Below are 16,130 nucleotides of genomic sequence, written 5' to 3'. Positions count from 1 at the left end.
TTGCCATGCCGGCAGGGGCAGACACCAGCCCCTGAGCCCAAGGATAGCCCCTGGCCTCCACATGCCGAAATGCACCCTCTCCCAGTCCAGCCTGACACACGGACTGGCTTACAGGAGTCACGTGGCTCACCCCGGCCAGGGATCCCCAGTTTGAAAATGAGCTGGTTACAGCGGTGATCTCACAGTGTATCATGAGAACCGGTGACTTGCTGCTAATAATTCCTGTGAATTCATGGTGAGGCTCTCTGAGAACTTGGGTAGGGCAGATACACAACTCACCAGGCCTGAGGGGCGGGTGCTCAGGGGAGGGGACGCTTCCCCTGCTGCCAGCTCCTTGCCCCCTGCCCTCCGTCTCTGCTCCAGATGCCTGTGACCTTGGGCAATCCCCTCTGCCTCTCTGGGTCTCATCCCTCACCTGTTAAACAGTGATGATAATAGCGTATCTCCCTCTGCCCTCGATGGAATGTCCCGCAGCTCCACAGTGTCCATAAAAGGCTTTGAGCTCCCGGGAGAAAGGCGCCAGGAGCTACAAGGTGTTATTAGAATTAATTGGGCCTGCAACTGGGGAAACCTTCAAAGCAGCTGGACTCAGTTTACTTTACCCACTTTCTCTGTTGCCTCTTCCTCTCCCCTTCTCTACCTCACTTTTGTCCATCCTTTTCCACCCCTCCCCACAATCCCTTTCTCATCCGTGCCTCCCCTGAGAGTTACTGCCACACTTTCCCTCCCAGCTAAGACCCCACCATCCCACGCTCCACCGCTACGGGGAGGGAGCCTCACACAACCGGGGCCGGCAGGGATGCTGGGTGCAGCAAACCCAGACCTCAAGCCAGAGAGGGGAGGGTTGTTCACCCGTCCATCCACCCATCCATCCATCATCCACCCATCCACCCGCCCATCCATTCATTCATCCATTATGTTAATATCTACCCATCCATCCATCTATCCTTCCGCCCATCCGGTGATGACTCTGCCTGCCTGCCTGGCTCGTTACAGAGCAGACCGTGGAAGGGGAGCTTTACTTTATGGGTCCTCCGCGATGTGCTGGACAGCCTGCCCGGTGTTTCATGTAACAGCCCTCTCCTGAGGTGGGCTGGCCTCCCTCCCTTCTCCTTCCCTCCTTCCTCCCTCCCCCTCTCATCTCCCTGCCTCTCTCCCTCCCCTTCTTTCCTTCCCTCCTTTCTGCCTTCCCTCCTCTCTCCCTCCTTCTTTCCTTCCTAAAATATGTTTTGCTGAGTGCCTGCAATGTGCCCTGCACACTCCAGCCCCTGGGGGAGGCCCCGCCTGGGGAGCTCACAAGCTCGTAGGGGGAGACCGACACACACACACACAGTGAATCTGGGGTGCGTCAGGTGGCGATAAGTCCTTTGGGAAAGATGAAGCTGAGAAGGGGAGAGCAGTTGTTTGGGAGGGGCACAACTTTAACTTGGGCATGTGAACTAAAATAAAATCTTAAGGCTCCCCCCACCACCACCACCAACTGACTATGGACCCCTTGGTGGTCAAAGGAATATCCTAAAACTCAATTGCCTGCCAGGAGGAAGGAGGTCAGACAGGCCTCATCATGCCCCCTCCCTTCCTGGGGACATCCTTTGTAACCCATTAACAGATCTAAGGGTCTGCAAGACATACCTGCAGGTCCTCAATTGACACAACACATACATGTCCAGTGGCTCCTCTCTGATACACAGCTCCTATGTTAAAACATTCCAAGCCTTCAGTCAAAGCTTCATGTCTTTAACCAATTACAAGCCAAAGAATCTTTAAACCTACCTATAACCTGTAAGCGCCCCCGCTTCGAGATGGCCCACTCTTTTGGGCCAAACCAATGTATGCCTCCCACGTATTGATTTATGATTTTACTTGTAACCCCTGTCTCCCCGAAATGTATAAAACCGAACTGTAACCCAGCCACAGTGAGTCCACCTGCTCAAGGCTTCTTGGGCATGGCTCTGGGTCATGGTCCTCAAATTCAGCTCAGAATAAATCGTTTTTAATTTATTTTACAGAGTTTGGCATTTTTACCCCATTGACAGGCATTCAGGTGAGATTTGAGCAGAGACCTAAGAGGTGAGGGAGCACCCCACGCAGGTAGTTGGAGGAAGAGAAAGTCAGGCGGGGAGACAAGCAAGTGCAAAAGTCCGAAGTAGGATCGTGCTGGCGGAGTTTGAGAACACTAAAGGACGTTTGAGAAACAGACTGGGGGGCCCAGCAGCAGGTACTGAGGTCAGAGAGGAAGCAGGGGTGACAAACCACCCCAAACTGCACAGCTGAAAACAACCCATTTTATTTCCTCATGAGTGTACAATCTGGGCTGGGCTCAGCTGGGCACCTCTTCTGCTGGTCTTGGCCCTTCTAGTGGCTGCAGTTAGCTGGGCTGTCTCCTGGGGCTGGCCAGAAACGGGTGCTGGGATGACTGGGATTCTGTCTCTCTCTCTGCGTAGTCTCAGGGTCTCCCTCCCTTGTGTGGTGTGTAGTTCTCCCCATTAAACTCTCATCAGGGGGGTGTCTGGCCTTCTTACGTGGTGGCTCAGGCCTTCCAAGAGTGCAAAAGTGGAGGCTGCCAAGTCTTCCTAAGGCTCAGGCCACCAAGTGGCACACTGCCACCACGTTCTGATGATTACAGTGAGTCCCGGGCCAGCCGGGAGGGTGCATGCAAGGGCAAGAATGTAGCAGGTGCAGCTCACAGGGGCCACAGGTATAACAGACAACCACACAGGAGCACAGATGCCGGAAGCAGCAGCTTCACCCGGGACCTGGCGGAAATGCAGAGGGTCGGGCTCACCCAAACCTGCTGCACCAGGGCCACGTGGGGAGGGGCTCCAGGAATCCGCATGCTTGCAGGACGGTGGGCTTTGCAGGCTGTGGAAAGGACTCTGGCTTGTGCTTTGTGTGAAACTGGAAACTACGGAGAAGTGGCCTTGAGCAGAGACATAACCAGGTGCATACTCCCTGTGAAAGGGCCCGCATGGGAGGCCAGGCGGGGCTGTGACGGGGACACAGTGAGACAGCGACGGGACATGGCCCAGGGCGGGCATTGGGCAGAGCGAGAGGCACCTGGGCTGGTTCTAGATCGAAGGCGGAACAAGCAGGATTCCCCGACAGCCGGACATGAGCTTCCAGGGACAGCGTCCTGCCCGGGGCCGAATCACGCTCGTGGTGTTCAAGGAAGCCGAACGGCGAAAGGCCAGAGTCAGGCGGCAGAGTGACCGGGCAGACAGGACGAGCGCCGCTTTCGGCTGTGCTGCTCCGGGTTGGTGGTGCTCCGCATCGGACCGGACCTCAGTGGGAACACCTGGAGGGACGGCCTTGCCACGGGCTGAGCTGGGGAAGAAGCAAGCGCCAGGAGTGTGGCTAGAGGGGTTGGACCCGGGAGCCCAGGAGGCGCGGGGCCGCAGAGCTGGAGAGCTCTGGGGAGAGCCGCCGAGCTCCGCAGGCTGAGAATCTGCCGTCGGCATTTGGACACGGAAAGTTCTGAGACTGGATGAATTTGCTGGGAAGTGGGCGCAGGTGAGAGAGGGTGCGAGAGAAGCGGCAGGGATGAGAAGGACCCGGAAGAATGAGAAGAGGACAGAGAGAGAATTTCTTTTTTTTTCTTTTTTTTGAGACAGAGTCTCACTATGTTGCCCAGGCTAGAGTGAGTGCCGTGGCGTCAGCCTAGCTCACAGCAACCTCAAACTCCTGGACTCAAGCGATCCTCCTGCCTCAGCCTCCCAAGTAGCTGGGACTACAGGCATGCGCCACCATGCCCGGCTAATTTTTTCTATATATATTTTTAGTTGGTCAATTCATTTCTTTCTATTTTTAGTAGAGACAGGGTCTCGCTCAGGCTGGTTTCGAACTCCCGAACTCGAGCAATCCTCCCTCCTCGGCCTCCCAGAGTGCTAGGATTACAGGTGTGAGCCACCACGCCCGGCCAGAGAGAGAATTTCTGAAAGGTGAAAGGTATGGCTCCTGCGGAAAGGGAGCGTCTATAAACGGCTCCTGCGGAAAGGGAGCATCTATAAACGGCGGCTGATTTCAGTACGGAAGCGGCGTGGTGGTAAAGCCGGTTCCAAAAGAGCAGGAATGAAAGGCCGAGGGCCGGGACAGAGGCGTGCTGGAGAGATATTGCCAGGCTACGGCGGGCTGTACCGTGCAGCAAAACCGTCCTGCCGAATGGACGATAATCTGCAGGCGGGTAAGTCATTGGCAGCTCTACAGGACAAAATTCAAGCATGTCGCCATCGGAGGGGATCGTGTGCATCCAGATCAGGTTTCTATAAGTTAATATGAACACTGGCAGAGACGCCAAGTGCCCACCCAGTGGAGGACAAAAGGCCCCGCGCTACGAGGTAACTAGAGTCTGTAGCCCCTGGTGGGCTCGCTAGACAGTGCTCCACCCCGAGACAAGGAGAAGGTGGCCAGTGCCTCCAGCACGGCTGAGCACTGACCTGTTCGTATGGGTTGTTGCTGCCACTCGGTACAGAAAGAAACCCAGCAGGGGTCATTTAACCCTGGCCGGGGTCGCATGGCCGGCTCAGACACAAGCTCTGGTCTCTCGCACGGAGCCCCCAGCGCTGGGTCCAGCCAGCGCCTTTCCAAGGCCCTCCTCACTCGGCGTCAGGATTTGCCCATCGAAGGAGGATTTGCCTCAAGGAGAAAGCAACGCTTAACCCAAAAGCAATGGTCTTCCGGCAGAGATGGGCCCGAGCTGGGGGACGCACCTCCATCACCCTGCCTGCAACGCAGTTTCACGCACTTTCCCTTGTGTTGTGTTCGTCACTTCCAGAGATCATCCGGAGACTGGCGACAGGGAAGATCCCAGCCCCCTTAGCGCCCCCAGATACTGGAGCTGGGTCTTTGGGTTCTGGGGCAGGGCCAGGCTCCTGTCTGGGGGCTCCTCTTGGGGCCGCCCTCGCTAACGGTGGGCGCTAACATTTGGGGTACCAGAGCAGGACTTGGGCTTTTGTTGAATCTGCCTTTTCAGCAGAAGCAATAAAATGCACAAGAGGAAGAATCATCCTGTGGTCACCCTGCAGGCGGAAGGGCGGGGGCGGCCGGAGAAACCAGCAAAGGGCAAGAGGACGCGGCCCTGTAAGGCCCTCGGGGCAGCCGGGCGCTTATCCCGGTCTCATCGCTGGGTTCCGAGAAAGCCCGCGCCGCACAGTACCCTCATTGATCCTCATCGTGCCGTGGCCGCTCGAATGCTCAGATAGCATCGGCGGGAACGCGACATTCCCAGCGACAGCCGTACCCTGGAGGCTGGCCGGCATGTCCCCGAGTCACGGGGAGACGAGGAAGGCAGCATGCGCGTTCACGGAAATCTTACTTGTCTCGGAATTTTCTTTGACACAAATGCAGACAGTTCCCCAGTTCTAAAAATCGCTCGTGATATCAGGGAAATACCAGGTTTAGTGAAAAACACCAGAGTTGGTTGGTTAGTTAGCAGTAAACCTCCCTGAGTTTTAATAACCGTATCATCTTTACCACTAACATGGATTTTTTTTTTAACAGCTAATTCTGCGGGGAGGTGCCCAGGTGAGGCCCGGCCCTGCTCTGAACTCCCGGGGCTTAGGCCCCTCAATAACGCGCCACCTCCCACAGCCTGGGGGCCCCCAGAGCACAGGGGCTGTCGCAGCCTGTGGACCTGAGGACAAACCGAGCGGCACACAGAGAGTCGGAGAATCAAAGGTTATTCTCTGGCAGAGGGGCCTCGCCACCAAATTCTAAGCACCTTCTACCCGGTTTTTCCCATTTTTATTAAGCTGGGGTGGTCCGAGGGGTGGGGCATCAGGTGTAGGTTAGTTGATGCGTCAGGTAACAGATTTAGTGTTCTGCTGATGGGCCAGGTAGTAGGGTAGTGGATGGGCCAGGTAGTAGGGTAGTGGATGGGCCAGGTAGTAGGGTAGTGGATGGGCCAGGTAGTAGGGTAGTGGATGGGCCAGGTAGTAGGGAGCCGATGGGCCAGGTAGTAGGGTAGTGGATGGGCCAGGTAGTAGGGAGCTAATGGGCCAGGTAGTAGGGTAGTGGATGGGCCAGGTAGTAGGGAGCTGATGGGCCAGGTAGTAGGGTAGTGGATGGGCCAGGTAGTAGGGAGCCGATGGGCCAGGTAGTAGGGTAGCTGATGGGCCAGGTAGTAGGGTAGTGGATGGGCCAGGTAGTAGGGTAGCTGATGGGCCAGGTAGTAGGGTAGTGGATGGGCCAGGTAGTAGGGAGCCGATGGGCCAGGTAGTAGGGTAGCTGATGGGCCAGGTAGTAGGGTAGCTGATGGGCCAGGTAGTAGGGTAGTGGATGGGCCAGGTAGTAGGGAGCTGATGGGCCAGGTAGTAGGGTAGTGGATGGGCCAGGTAGTAGGGAGCTGATGGGCCAGGTAGTAGGGAGCTGATGGGCCAGGTAGTAGGGTAGTGGATGGGCCAGGTAGTAGGGAGCTGATGGGCCCGGGAACAGGCTAGTACCATGCTGGTGTGGGTCTTCAGTGACCGGCAGACCAGAGGCACAGGTCTCCCCGTGCCTGAGGCACCAAGTGACAGATGGGGGTTTTCCTTATCAGGGCCACCACGCATTTCTCCAACTGCCCAGACTTTCAGGTAGGGCTAGGCGTGTCCGGACTGGCCAGAATCGGAGGAAAAGGCTCCGTTTCTCATAGACCCGTCTCCAAGGGGTTCGGCTAGGAGCCACGTGCTCCACTCAGAGCCACGGGGCAGCCACCGATCCCCGGCGTCCGGCAGCGGAGAGGGCGGGCGGGGGCCGTGAGGGGCGTGGGGAGGAGGGGTCGGTGGGTGACCTTTCTCGTGGGCAGAGGCGGGAAAACAGAACTGTCAGTGTGAGACTCTTGGTGTCCGTGAGAGCAACTTTTGTGACCAAAAAGACCATTTGTAGTTTCTTCATTTTAGATTAATGTCAAATGATGCACTGTTTCACATTTCAGCATCCAGTTTTTCTTAGGTTTTGACGTCCACCCTACAGACTGACTCGTTTTATTTGTCCACCCAGGAAACTGTAATATCACTTTCAGGGGGAATGAATGCAATCACTGTTTGAACGCATGGATTCGAGCCGCCGGACTCCCTGCCGGAATCAGTCACACTGACAGACCTAACAGATCGGACTCCCTTAAACACGGCAAGCTGCGTGTGCAAACTTACTGCTGCCCTTCCGGATTACTTTGAACGGTTCCGGGAAGCAACAGCATCTCAGGCGCCGAGGTCGCTCTGTGTAAGTCTGACGAACAGAGTTTGAACGGGTGAAAATCAAGCGACCCAGATATTTGTGCACAGACTCAGTAAAATGCTCTTCCACTTCTCCGCGCAAAGTCTCGGGCTGAAAACAATCACTCACGGACACAGTTTAACCCCAGACCCCAAGGCTAACCCGACAGTTGAGATGACGGGCCAGATTCCCTCGATATTTCAAACACTTCAAACACCAGGCACACCCACGATTTTTATGCTACTCTTAATCCCCCCATACTAATATTTGTGGTTAGATTTCCTCCTTCGTTTTGATATTGAATTCTAAGCATTCCTAGTTTTAAAAGATTCTGGGCCACCAAGAAAATAATTTTACCTTCCCAGGCAGACTGGGGCTCCCCTCCAAGGGGACTGAAATTGCTTATTAACTTTGTACTTTTGTCTGGGACACAGGTCTGTCTCTGCCGACACACAGGCAGCCATGTTGAGCCCCTTTTTAGGGCTCACAATGACAGCCGGCACGGCAAAGCGTGGGCCCCACACCCTCTGCTCTCTCCTCGCGCCCCAGCTCTGCCAGATGGAGCCTGCACCCCCCTGCTCCTGTGACTGAGGTCGGCACCAGGTATAGTGTGCATGGAATGGGCAGTGTCTACAGAGGTCCCTCGGGGGTGGGGACCTGTCCTCTCCTTTCTTGACTTCTTTTTTGTTGTTGTTGATACAGAGTCTCGCTCTGTTGTCCGGGCTTGAGTGCTGTGGCCTCAGCCTAGCTCACAGCAAACTCAAACTCCTGGGCTCAATGGTTCCCCCTGCCTCAGCCTCCCCAGTAGCTGGGACTATAGCCATGTGCCACCACACTCAGCTGGCTTTTCCTATTTTTAGTAGAGATGGGGTGTCACTGTTGCTCAGGCTGGTCTCGACCTCCTGAGCTAAAGCGATCCTCTCCCCTCGGTCTCCCTGAGTGCTAGGATTATAGGTGTGAGCCACCGAGCTGGGTCCTTTTCTGACTTCCTCTAGCTGGAGCTGGGGCCTCCAGCTTGGACCACAGCCCACCAGGAGGGCCACAGTGTGGGCGGGTGTCAGAATGGCCTCCCCCCGGGCCCTGCATGGTCCCAGAGCTTTGTCTGGCTCCACACTTACAACACCCAGGTCACGTTGACTGTAAGGTCAGGGGGCTGAAAACCCAAAGCAGACCGACCCCGGGGTAGGGGGAGGCCTCCATGGATATGCGAAGCCAAGAGACAAGGCAGAGCAGCCGTTGGCAGGAAGAGCGTTGTACATTGGTCAAGACGGCGCGTGGCCAGCCGGGCACCAGGAGAAGCAGAGGGGGCAGAGAGCAGACCCCGAGCCGAGGAGAGAGACCCTCAGCACCAGGGCTTCCCTGTCCCTCCTGAGACCAAAAGTGCTCCCAAAGTACGAGTGGGAACTCAGCATAGCTCGGCAAGACCAAGCCTGTATCAGAATTAGTCATTTAAGGGACTTGCAACTATTATGTAATCTGATATCTCGTTCCGGCGAAATAGCGACTTCTTTTAAAAAATGTCTTTGTTTTTCAAAATTCCCAAGGGAAAGGACCTCATTCCAGAATTGTCCAATAAGGATGATTTCACGATAAAATTAAAAATTATAAACAATTGAAGACCACCACCACCAATCGGACACTAAGTAATTAAGAAAAGGTAAACCCATAGAATAAAACATTTTGCTGCCATTAAAACATGATGCAGAAAAATATTTAATGAGGAAAAATGTTCACAGTATGTAAAAAAATTATTATAGCACGATCCTAATGTTGTACAGAGTCATTTATAGTTTGTTAAATCTTAATTGTATGCAACAACAAAACCAGATTGAGCTTTAACAGATCAATCATAAAATTTTTTAGAAAAGAAAAAGTTTGAATTCAAGGTCACCTCACTCCCTCCCCGAGGCTCCCAGAGGGGACAGCCCGGCTCAGACGCCAACGAGGCCGGACCTAGAGCTTTGCCCACGTACACGGGGTACACGGGGCATGAGCTCTACTGGCCACAATTGACGTAGCATTTTAAAGCTCCTGATTATAGAATTTACAAGAGGCTATTGGCCGGGAGTGGTGACTCACACTTGTAATCCTAGCACTCTGGGAGGCCGAGGCAGGAGGATCACTCAAGGTCAGGAGTTTGAGCTCTGAGTAAGGAGTTCCAGCTCTTAGTAAGAGCAAGACCATGTCTCTACTAAAAATAGAAAGAAATGAATTGGCCAACTAAAAATATATAGAAAAAATTAGCCGGGCACGGTGGTACATGCCTGTAGTCCCAGCTACTCGGGAGGCTGAGGCAGGAGGATCGCTGGAGCCCAGGAGTTTGAGGTTGCTGTGAGCTAGGCTGACGCCACGGCACTCACTCTAGCCCGGGCAACAGAGCGAGACTCTGTCTCAAAAAAAAAAATAAATAAAGAGGCTATTTTCATCATCCAGCGCTTGGAGGATGGAAGGTACTTGCGTGGAGTCCAAAATCCGCATCCGATCCCCACGTGGTCCCCCACTGTCCGTTCGACCTTGAGTAGGTGACTCGCCTGCTCCCAACTCGGTTTGGTGAAGTGGAGGACACAGCCCCTCCGGACTCGCGGGCCGTGTGAGGACGAGCACAGAAAGGCGAGCAGGGCAGCTTGGAGGGGCCTGCAGGCTTGGCGGGATCTGGTTCCCCTTGCAGGGACATGTCGCCGGGCCTCCGCTGTCTCCTCGCCCCTGTCCTTACCAGGCTGTCCGACACCTGCCATCCCGGGGAGGCCAAGCAGGGAGGCCAAGCTGGCCCAGGCCCACGTGTAACCCAGCCGGCTTCCCGTGAGCCGGGGTCTGTGGGCTAACCCTAGCCCTAACCCTAACCCTAATCCTCCCGCGCAGGGCCCAGGGCACCTGGGAGCCCAGGACAGAGGCGGTTTGGAGGACGGTGCCTTTCCTTGGTGCGGCTGTTCACCTGCACACACACACACACACACACACACACATCTCCACGGTGCAGGCAAAGCACAAGCGCACTCTTCCTCCGTTCTGTCCCCCTACGAGCTGCCGCCGAGGCACACCTGCGGCGTCTGGAGCTCAGGCGGGCCTGTGCCCAGTTCACAGCTCTGCGCCCATGTCTTGCTAGCCTTCGTACTGATACTTTTCTAACAGGGGACGCTGCGTTTTCGTCTTGCGCTGGGCTCTGCAAGTTCTGTTGCCGGTCCTGCCCGGCACCCTCCTCCAGCCGGGTTCCCTGCGCGTCCTAGACTTCGTCATGGACTCTGTGAGGCTGAGGCTGGTCGCCAGGAGATATCGATAACTTTGGAGCTAATGTTTGCAGAGGAGCTAGCAGAGCTGCCGGGTCTGCGGCACACAGAGTGTGTCCCTTCCTCGTTCTATGTAATTCCTGCCACATTACCGGAAGGGACAGGTTTGGAGTCTGCCTTGCAAGAAGCTGTCCTTTGACAATGAAAAAGAAACTGGGCTCTGGTCTTCCCAGGCACCCGCCTCGCGGACTGCTGGCCGCATTTCTGAAACGCAGCCAGGGGTGAAGAGAGATTGTTCCACGTTCGTCTCCGGATCCTTTACAACAACATCACATTTGTCTTCTCCTTTCCCTCTCTGAGCTCTGTCTGGTTTGCAGCCAAGGGATGGAGGCGGAGGGGAAGGCTGTGTCCGGGAGGCCCCGCCGGCTTGGGTCCTGGGCAGGGGTCTGGGCGCGCTCTGCCCACCGGTGCCGTCCCCTCCTCCACCAGGGCGAACGTCCTCCTGGCTGCGGCGGCTGCGGGGAGTGGCTCATTCTCTGAACACAGTCATTGAAAATCACTCTCAGCAGCTCAAATTTGAGAAACAGGAGCGGGTACGTATCTTATTAATTTCTAAAACAGTAATTCTAGAAGCAAAGCTAGATGAAATTTTTATAACACTTTCTCATTATTTCCTAAGGGACCCAAATGCAAAGCACAAATTTATAAATGGTGAAAGCCTTAAAATCGAACCTGATGACCTTCATAGACCTAGAGCGCTCTCTCTTTGTGGATAAAGAGAGAGAGGGGAGACCAGAGAGGTGGAACAACTTACCTAAAATCACAAAGCCAACCAACAGCAGCCAGGGTGAGAATCTATTTCTTCCAGATCTTGAGCCAGGGTAGAAGGAGACAGAGCCCAACTCAAGCCGGAGAGCAAAGGTTCCAACGAGACGTGGCAGGAGATCCAAGCAGGGGTCCCAGAGACCCACCTGGGGAGTCAGCCCCCACCCCCGCCAGAGCTCAGAGCTGAGCAGGAGCAGGCCAAGAACGGGGACATCTGTATTTGATGCAAGGCATCAGCACCTATTAGTACATTGGGGGGGGTGCGTTTTATTTAAAAGGATTTCTGAAGAACAGTTTTATTGAGCTATAATCCACACGCCATACAATTCACTTGTTTGGAGTGTGCAATTTTTAGTGTATTCACAGAGTTGTGCAACCATTGCCACAGCCAGCTTTAGAACACTTTCATGACCTCAAAATAACGCCCTGCACTCCCCAATGCCACCACCTCCCAATGCCACCATTCCTTCCCTGGGCGCTGGGAGCCACTGCTCTACTCTCCACCCCTGGGAACCAGCCTATTCTGGGCAGTCCGTGCAAATAGAGTCACGCGGCGCGTGGCTTTGGGTCTGGCCCCTTCACCCGGCACGGTGTCTCCAGGTTCGTCCTGCTGTGGCAGGCGTCAGCAGGTCGCTCCTGCCGTGGCTGAACAGCACTCCGTGGCACTGCTGCTCCACTGCGCGCACGCGCCCCACGGCAGCCGCTCTGTTTCTCCTGAGGCCCGGCAGGGTCCTGAGGAAGCCTTTCCCCACCGGCCTTTCCAACGGTGTGTGCTGGAGTGGCCCTGCTGCGGGACTCTAGGGCTCTGCCGGTGACTTGCCCCTTGGGTTGGGCTGGAGGCTCCACCTGACATCTTCCTCTGGCTCTTACACCCCTAGTAACGAGGAATCTGCATGTCATACGGCCTAAGCCACCGGACAGGTGCAACAGGACACCTGGTGCCCAGGCCCCACCTGCTGCAGCGACTGCCCTGCTCGGCGGCTGCTCACAGCCGACAGCCCTCCACTCGGGCCGGCCGCGTTCCCAGGGCGCAGAACTCTCTGCCTCCAAAACCCCGAAGGCCTTCCGAGTATCACGCTCTCTTCTTAATGGCAGGAGGTACAAGGTGCAACAGCCTGAGCTCTGCTTTGGAGGGCACGTGCTGACATGTCCCAGACACTCGAAGAGAGCCACCAATGTGCAGGCTTCTCCCTGCCCTTCGGAATGCTTGTGTCTGGCCAAGGCTGCCCAGGACAGGACTTGTCACTTCGTGCTCTTAGGTCTGCGTAGTGTTTACACGGTGGACGCTGTGACGTTCTGAGGCGGTCCGGATGGTCCGGGTCACTCACTGCCAGCCACACTGTGACAGAGCGGGAGAATTAACAGGGCCCTGGGGCAAGACCGTGCTCGCGTACTGCCGGCCATCCTGCGTGACGGCAATCCGCTCCTGACCCTCCTTTCGTCGGGCATTGAAGCCACATGGCTCCACCCTCAAAGCTTTAAAGGCTGCAGGGGAGGTGGCTGTCACCATGCGGGGAGCGCTGTGAACATGACAGAGCCTCCTCCAGCTGCGGTCACTGTGCTGGACCTGGTGTCTTCGCTGGAGGTCAGCCTCGCCTCTGGGATGGCATCTCCAATCTCTGCTGTCTCCCGGGTTATGATGTTAGTTTGGCATCTCAAAAGCAGTAGGTGAGGCCGGGCGCGGTGGCTCACACCTGCAATCCCAGCACTCTGGGGGGCCGAGGCGGGAGGATCTCTTGAGCCCAGGAGTTTGAGCTTGCCGTGAGCTAGGCTGACGCCACCGCACCACTCAAGGCAATGGAGTGAGACTGTGTCTCAAAAAACAGAAAGCAGCAGTAGGAGATAGTTTCAAAGGTCACACTTGGCTGTCCCTGCTGCAATAATAGCTCTTGCTCCACGGGGCAAGGAATCAGTGGGAAGGTTCCACCCACGGTCCAGTGTACCCATCTTAGTTCTACATTCCGGGACCTGAGTAACGACCACTGGGTGGGTCTGGAACCAGTGGCCCTACCTTGTGAGGTGAGCCTGGGTCTGGAAAGTTCTGTGCACTGCTTGACCCCGCACACCCTGACCCCAACAGGGGCCGTGAAGCCACCGTGGCTCTCCAGATGGCAGGGTGTGCTCAAACCTAGACCCAGTAGCCCTCAAACTATGTGGCTAATCGCCTTTTCCCAGTGGTCACCTGAACACACCTCAGGGGGGCCTGCTTGTCATCGCTGTGGGTGGCAGGGATCTCCTCGAGGGACTTGTCCCTCCTTCAGGCCACAAGGTCCTGCAAGGTCTGGAAACTGGGCGAAGGACTGTGACTGTCCGCTGGGTTGGCCGACAGTCGCTCACCCTCGGTATCTTCTGACTGTAAAGGTTACGTAACGGTCACATCAGCCGCTGTCTCAGTCATGTTTCGACCGGAGACGCAGAGTCCGTAGGCGATGACGTGGAGAGTCGTTGCAAGGCGCTGGCGTGTGTGATGGCGGGGCCGGCGGGGCGGGCGGGAAGGGCTGCCGGAGCTCCGGGCCTGGTGATCCCGGTGGAGTCTCTCCTCCAGGGAAGCCCCCTCTCTGCAGTTCGGCCTCTCAAAACATGGAATGAGGCCCACTCAGTTCATCCAAGGCAGCGCCCCTGAAGGCAGACTGATTACGGACTCCCATCCCACGTCTGAAATGCCATCACAGCTGCTCTAGGTCAGTGTCTGGGCCGATAACGGGGGCGCGGTCTGGGCCAGCGGCACAGCGAACTGCCCGTCACACCTGCCGTCTCTGTCCCCTGGGAGCACCGCGTTCTCCTGGCCGTCTCTCCGGGTCCCTGCAGGCCGAGTTCTCTGGCTGTGCCCGGCGTGCGGGGCAGGACTGCACCTGACCTGCTGCTGCTGACGGGGCCGGGTGAGCAGCCCCGGCTTGTCGTGCAAAGGACCCGACAAGGCTAACGAGATCGCAAAGGCGGGGCCGAGCCGAGGAGGGTCCCTTGTGCGGCACACGGGCAGGTGCACGGGCAGATGTCCGGGAGTGGGTGCTCTTGTGATGAACGGGGGTCCCCCGCTGCCATCCAAGTCCCCTGCTCACTTCTCTGTGCTCAGCACAGGGGCTGGCATGCGTTCTCTGGAATCCGCAGGGGCCAAGGTGGGTATAACTGCTCACAGGGGAAACTGAGGGTGCCCCAGGGAGCTGGGACCCTAAACACCATCGCACTCTGGGAGACGTTATCCACCAGGGGGTTTTTGATTAATCCAGCAAGGATGCGCGTAGGTAGTTAAATCGTGGGCGGCCCCATCTGCAGGAGCATGAACACTCCCACTACCTGACTTCTTGAACCTTCTCGGGGTCAGACGAGTCTAGGAAATACTGGGGAAGCAGCCGCAGGTGCTAAACGAGAGGCACTGGCAAGAGATGAATGCCCCTTGCTCTGTAACTGCCCTGCGGCCAAGGGCTCTGGGGCCTCCCCCGAGGTCCAGATGTGAAGATGCCTCATCGGGAAAGGTGCTGGGTCCGGGTCGCAAGGACCCAAGGAGCCCGTGCTGCACGATGAGCTGCCAGAGGGGGACTGCCAAAGCCGCCTCGCATTTGGCTCGGAAGACGTGCAACCCAGCAAGGAGCCGTGAGCACCCCCAGCCCAAGCCGCTCTTTCCCCCCTACCAACCCCGCCCCTGAGCCTGTGGCTTGTCTGTCCTTGGCAGGGGTCAGTAAAATGGCTCCATGCAGGGCAGAGGGTCGGCGTTGTCAGCTCTGCCCGCTGCGTGGTGGGAGAGCAGCCGCAGACAGCGTGAGACCGGGCCGTGGGCCCTTCCCGCCAAGCCCACTGCCTAGAAGGGGCAGCAGCCGGCGGGTTCATGGGATTAAACCGACTCATCCGAGGCGGGCACAGGATGTGATGGGAATTTGCTTGAGACAAGTCCTCTCCCCCGTGGCCCCGTCTCCCCATGTGCAAATGACACGGGGCTGGAGAGGTGGCCTCAAACTGCTCCTGTGACGTCCAATAGTCCCCGAGGGCTCAGGCAGGGCCGGGGTGGCCAGGGGAGCACTTGGGGCCCCTTCTGCCCATTCGGCATCTTCACAGAGTCCTCCAAGGGAGACAGAGTGCTCTGCAGAAAGCAGGCAAGCACAGGGCGCAAAAGCTGCTGGCCCCGGTGCTCTTTCTGTCCCTAGATGGCCTCTGAGACCACTGGGTGGTGGCAGCTGGGCAGACAGGGGCTGCCATGGGCGGGCTGAGCTGCGGAAGCCTCTGCCCCAAGTCGTCCCGTCTTTTGAGCGGATCCTCTGGAATCCTCATCAGCCCCCCGGAGAGGCTCCCTCCCTGCCCTTCCTTGGTTCCAGGAGCACGGGGACTGCCCGGCCACACGGTTCCTTCCAGACCGGTGTGCTAATGGCGGGGGCATCTGTGCTTCCTGCTGGACCTTGGTGAGCAGCGTGGAGGCCTGGGTGTCCTGGCAGCAGGCCGGCCCTGCCTGTGGGTAGGATCCAACCCCTCCGGGGCGGGGGAGCCCGCTGTTCTCACTGCAGCGCCTCCAGACAGCCAAGGCCGGGCTCCAGGGCCAGCGGCTGTGTGTTTACAACCTCACTGGCGTCTCGGGGAGCAGGTACCAGATCAGCCCATGCCCCTGTGTGGAAGGGCCAGTTACCCCAAGTCCCAGAGGGTCCGAGCTCCCGCTGGAACAGCCCACCTTCACGGGAGGCAGGGGGGAGGGAGCGGGTCCTCTGTGCCCAGGGGAGGAGCTGCCTGCAGCCTGAGCACTGCCGAGCGCTGGTGCTCCCATGCGCGTTGCATTCCTGACCCCACCAGAAAGGCCCATCTCACATGTGGGGACACTGATGTTCAGTGAGGGACCGGCCCTTCTGCGGCCGGGGTGGAGATCTGCAGGCAGCGACACTTTGCTCTTCTCTGGGAACTCCATGGCCT

The sequence above is a fragment of the Microcebus murinus genome, chromosome 1 (assembly GCF_040939455.1).
Source record: "Microcebus murinus isolate Inina chromosome 1, M.murinus_Inina_mat1.0, whole genome shotgun sequence".
Classification (NCBI taxonomy): domain Eukaryota; kingdom Metazoa; phylum Chordata; class Mammalia; order Primates; family Cheirogaleidae; genus Microcebus; species Microcebus murinus.
The sequence above is the reverse complement of the archived record's forward strand: the minus strand, read 5'-3'. Positions refer to the sequence as shown.